Consider the following 5,583-nt stretch of genomic DNA (forward strand, 5'->3'; position numbering starts at 1 on the left):
CCAGCAGCCTCTTGCCTCGGGCTTCCTCCTGACCTGGGGCGTGAGGCTGCCTCACGCCACCTACGTCCGGCTGCTGGCAGCAGAGGCTGTTCAGCCAGGCCGCTTATCCTTTGATCGGGTCAGCTGCCTTTTTATAGGGACTCAGCAAGAAATGAGCTTAGAAGATTGCAGCTGGGGGAGGGAGAGGAGGGGCCCTAGAGACACCTCGGGCTCAGTCCCTTTGAGTCGAGAAGAAACAGACTCAGGGAGGGAAAGGAGTCTGTTGTCGCTCAGTGCTCATCAGATTTACCTGTGAATACCATCGCCTGGGGATCGTATTAAAATGCAGATTCTAATTCAGTAGGCGAGCGGCTCGGGAATCTGCATTTCCACACCCCCCCTACACCCCCCGTGATGCCTCCATTGCTGGTCCAAGGGCCGCACTTGAATAACAGGGCTACGTGCCCAGGTGAGTAGAAACTGGTTCCGTATTTTTGGAGGACAAGTTAAAGAAAAGTGTCTTTAAAAATGTCAATCATTTATTCTAACAAAACATGCACATTGTAAAGAATTCAAGTGATAAAGAGTAAATGGAAGTCTTTCCATAATCTGCGACTCCCCCCCACCCCCAAACGAGCATAATTAACAGTTTGGTTATTACTTTATATATATATATATTTATATATGGATAATGGGATTATGAAATACGCACAGTTCTTTAATTTCTTAAGTTCATTTTAATGGCAATATACTACACAGTTATAGTCTCGTAAAACACAGCCACCTTTTTCACTTCATAATATATTATGAGTAACTTTTCTTGCCAATATACACATTTACCTAAGCATACCATTCACATAACTTATTTAATCAATCAATTGATAGATTTTAAGATTGCCTCCAATTTTTCACTAATATAAATTACCCTCTGTATAATGTCTTCATGTACATCTCTGATTATTCCCTTGGGATGAATTCCTACTAGTTGGGATTTTTTCCTGTCAATATACCCCGTTTAATTAGCACGACAAAATGAACAGTTAAGAGAAAAGTGCGGGCTGCAAAAACAGTAATATAGGATAATAGAAAATATATATATATATATATATATATATATATATATATATATATATATATATATATGTCTTTTAAAAGAGGTTATCTCTTGGGGTAGGCTTACAAACGATTTTTACTTATCTGCGTTTTCTTGTGTGTTTTTTTAATGGAATTTATATCTAGATACCTGTATCTATCTATATCTATCTGTCTATATATCACCTGTGCCATAAAATGTTTTTAAAAGATGGCAAGCTCGTTGAACTCAGGGATAAGACATAAAATAGATCTATGTCACTATCAGATAGAATAAATTTAGGCTGAATTGATTTCTTTTGAAAACTCATGTTAAAATCTATACACAGTGAAATGCACAGATCTTAAGGATACAAGTCAATGAGTTCTTGGTAAACGTATACACTCGTGTAACCATCACCCTAATCAACATATAGAGCATTGTCCCAATAGGTTCCCTCAACCCCTCTCTATTCAGTTCCAACATTGGCAGCCACGTTCAGATTTATATCACAATAGCTTGGTTTTCTTGGTTCTTACACTTCATACAAATGGCTGACTCTTTTGTGTCTGGCTTCTTTCATGAATGCAGTTCTGACTTCTGTATTTCCACTATGCCTCCGGTTAAAAGCACGGAGTGGTGCTGTCTCTGAACAGCTTCTGTCATCATTAGACTATAGTCAGCTCCCTTTCCCTCCAGAAGCATCAGTGTCCATACTTATAAAATATGTCTACAATATACTTCTCACCAGCTCTGGGGCCACCGCCATGCTCCGGTCCATCACCATCTGTCACCTGGGTCATTGCCAGAGCCTCCTGACTAGTCTCCCCTGCCCTCTAAAGCCTCTTATCAATACACCAGCCAAGGGGATCCCGTTGAATTTGAGCCAGATCATGTCACTCCTCTGTTGAAACCTGTTCAACGATGTCTTTCTTCTTTCAGAGTGCAAGCCAGAGCCCTCATGGTCACCCTTCTCTCATTCCCTGCACTCTTAGCCTGGCTCACCCTGCTCCTTCCTCATTGGCCTCCATGTTGGTCCTTGAATATGACGGACACACTCCTGTCTCAGGGCTTGTAACAGAAACAGACTCAAGTTAGTGGAAGCAAAACCAAGACATTATTAAATGGATGCAGGCAGAAGTCTTTTACGGAATCTAGAGGTTTCCGTATACACAAATAGACCTCGGGAGAAGGGGAACCAGGAAAGTTCTGGGTCCCTCAGGAGGAGGATTTTGTGGGCTTCCTTGAGTTCCCAACCACCCTCTCAGTCTCAGTGGATGCCTAGGACAAATTTGATTGGCCACTGGTCTCCCAATGAGCTGGCTTCTCTGGGGTCAGGACTCCTCACCCCCGTCCAATCAGCTAGCATCATGAGGGTAGAAACACAGAACAGAGATGGCGCTAGAGGTCCTCCACTGTGGGTGAACGGGTGACTCTCCAAGAAAGTGGCAATGAGTGAGGAAGGAACTTTAAAAGGAAGTGAACCAACAGCCCTCTTTGTTGTCAATAGTATTACTTCTACACCACTTAGGAAAAGGTGGTATTAAATGAGACTCACATTGTTCCCTAAATGCACAGATTTTGTAGACTTGCTTGCCAAAAGCAATGGTGCAGTGGTCATATATTTACTCTCTTTTTTTTATACCAGCATCCATTTTCTTTTATTCTGTAGGCATTTCTGAATTTCCTTTGGAGGACCGTTTCATCCCCCTTTCTCAGTCCTCGAACTGTGGTTCGAGTTGGGTTGATCCCACCTCTGGCTCTAGATCTAGTCAATCAGCTTATCACAGCATTTTGTTCAGGAGTGGACATGGGTCCCAATTCAATCCAAGTGGGAATGACACCCACCCAGGACATTTTCTGGAAGATTACAAAGGAGAACTTCTCTTTCTGTTTGGGCTACTAATACCAGGAAGGAGTGTGTTTTATCCATGAGGGGGGTGTGTGTGTGTGTGTGTGTGTGTGTGTGTGTGTGTGTGTGTCCCCATGGGGCTTGGGAGTGAAGCCAACACAAAGAAAAGTAGAGCTGAGAGATGGGGAGCATTCCAGCCCTGATGATAAAATGCATGTATTTGGACCTACCAGCCCCGAAAGCCGAATCTCCTTCCTGGATTTTTTAGTCATGTGAGCCAGTAAATTTGCTATAGCATTTAAGACATGTAGTTTTTTTTTTTTTTTTAAAGCTGAGCCATCCTGCCACCTTTTGGCAGCTCAGCAGCAGCTCAGCTCGGGCCCAGAATCTAACTGGCGACCCTGTTGCTCAGAGCTTGCACTCTTGAGCGAGCTCTTAACCAACTGAGCCACTCGGCCGGCCCAAGACATGTTGAATTCAGTTTCTATCACTAGAAACCAAAAGAGTCCCAACTAATACAGAGAGGATAAAAATCCTATCTTCCCACTCAGATGGGGTGATGCCATCTCCTGTTCCTTAAAGCGAGTGTATTCCATATCCAGTCTCAGAAGAAGGGCAACCTTTATTCTATGCCAGATGACACCAGTGAGGACCCTGCACTACTAAAGAAGGTAGACTGTCCTTAATCCTGGCCCTCTTTAGCAGTCTCGCGAAGGTCCAAATGTCACCAGGTTATCTCCACAGGACCTGAAGGTTGTTGCACATCTTGATGTGGGCTCGACGGGACTTAGATTTCTGGGATCACATTTGTACTACGTAACAGGATGGCAGGATTTTGGGAAGTTGTCAACAAGGTCTTCTATGACTTGCTGGGCTCATGACAGGTGGTGGCATGAGAAAAAGATCATTCTTAGTTATTAATCAGATCCTAATTCCCAATGACCTGGAAAACTACTTAGTTTTAGCTGTGACAATAGCATCAATTATTGTAATATCAGAGAAATGCAAATTGGGTTACATCCATTTTCTAGGATGCTTTCTTTCTTTTAAAGGGCACACATGCCTCTGACAAAAGTAGTATCATTTTCCTAGTGTAAAAAACATTATTTTATTAATCTGATTCAGGGACTCAGGAAGCTAGTCATGAGAAATAGGAGGAGATTGTAAATCTTCTAGAGAGTCAGAGGAGATCTTGGTTTAGAAGGCTTGGTTACGCTGATCCTTGGGCCTCAGTAGCCCAGGATTGGCAAAGTGTGGGAAGGAACCCAGTGGTAATAAGCAAGACTTGCTCCCACGTTTGGCTCTTTCCAGGATTCCTGTGGCTTTAGAACGATGTCTTTCATTTTTTGGACATCTTCTTTCTTGTGGATGTTATCTTGCCCCACGAGGATGAGATCAAGGCTCTCTCTTCATGCATGGTCACTAATCCAGTCTTTAAAAACAAAAAAAGCCTTCTCTCCTTGATCACTGGGGAACAGGGGACAGGACCCTTAGATTCACTTACGTGAATTTCATAACGATTTTTGCAGTGCGTCTTCTCTTTTAGGAAGCTGGGTTTAGATGCTCAGCACCGCGGACAGCAGCCATAGATGCGGTTGCGGGCTCTCCCTTTATGCAGGAGGTCTCTAAGTGGGATGCTCCCCTCCCACCACAGGCCGTTTGCAGCTTTGAGATGGATGTAGTGAGAAGGATGAAGTAGTGGAAACGGCCTCCTCCAGCCAGGTTATTCATCTGGCGCAGATGCGAGAAGTCACAGTGAGATTGCCTTTAGGACTAGAAATGTACCGGTTCTTGATGACTGCATTTGAACGCTCTCAAGTCACCATAAACACTGAGTTAGTGAATGCCAAACCCTTGCTCCGAGGTGAAATATAGAGTTAGGTTCCTGTGAGCCTCTGGTCACAACATATTCATCAACCGATCAATGCATAGCTTCTAAATATGTGTGGTTCTGTTTAAAGGCACCTTATTTAATATGTATGATTGATGCACTAACATTGAATTCACGGCTGACAGCACTATAACTTGTGTGAATGAAACCTTGCTAACACACATACTTTTGTTGGCAGGCACATTGCAGCCTTTCATGACCACTCTATTTAAAATTTCAGCCTCTGCAGAAATGTTCTGTTCCCCTTTCCTGCTTTATTTTTCTCCACAGCGCCAATGTGCATCTGACACACGGTGACTGTTACTTGTTTGTTGTCTGTCTTTCCCCCCGTTACAGTGTAAGCTCCTTGAAAGCAGGTACTTTTGCCTGGTTAGTTCTCTGCTCTATCCCCAGAGTATAGAACAGTGCCTGGCGCACAGAGGGGCTCAGACTGTATTTTATGAATAAACGAGTGAGTAAAATAACAGAACGAGTTCCAGTTTGGGTTATGGTGGGCTCCTCTGGCTCTGGGATGCTATGCATGGGGAGAATGGGGTCGGCTCACACAGTGGAAATGCCCAGCTAACTGCAGGCTGGAGGGCTGAATGGGCTGGTAAGAGACAGTTACATGACAATATTTGTATTCTATGAGGGCTGAGACTTGTGTGTGCATGGTACACACAGGGCTGGCTTCGTGGGGGTGTAACTTGTGGAGTTGCACAAGGCCCCATACTTAGAAGGGTCTTGTGCTGTGGCCATCTTGAAATTCTTAATAACTTTTGAACAAGCGGCTCTGCATTTTCATTTTCA

The 5,583-nt window shown here is 43.7% G+C and overlaps 1 protein-coding gene across 1 annotated transcript in view; it reads right to left on the reverse strand.

The window, feature by feature from the left end:
• The window catches only part of SCNN1G (sodium channel epithelial 1 subunit gamma), a 33,285-nt gene extending 32,825 nt beyond the window's left edge, over positions 1 to 460 (reverse strand). Inside the window, exon 1 of the mRNA XM_019649922.1 lies at positions 290 to 460. The gene's annotated coding sequence lies outside the window, so the exon portion shown is untranslated. The remainder of the gene's footprint in view (positions 1 to 289) is intronic.
• Between the last annotated feature and the right edge of the window lie 5,123 nt (positions 461 to 5,583).

This window comes from Hipposideros armiger, unplaced genomic scaffold, assembly GCF_001890085.2.
Source record: "Hipposideros armiger isolate ML-2016 unplaced genomic scaffold, ASM189008v1 scaffold_135, whole genome shotgun sequence".
NCBI classification, from domain to species: domain Eukaryota; kingdom Metazoa; phylum Chordata; class Mammalia; order Chiroptera; family Hipposideridae; genus Hipposideros; species Hipposideros armiger.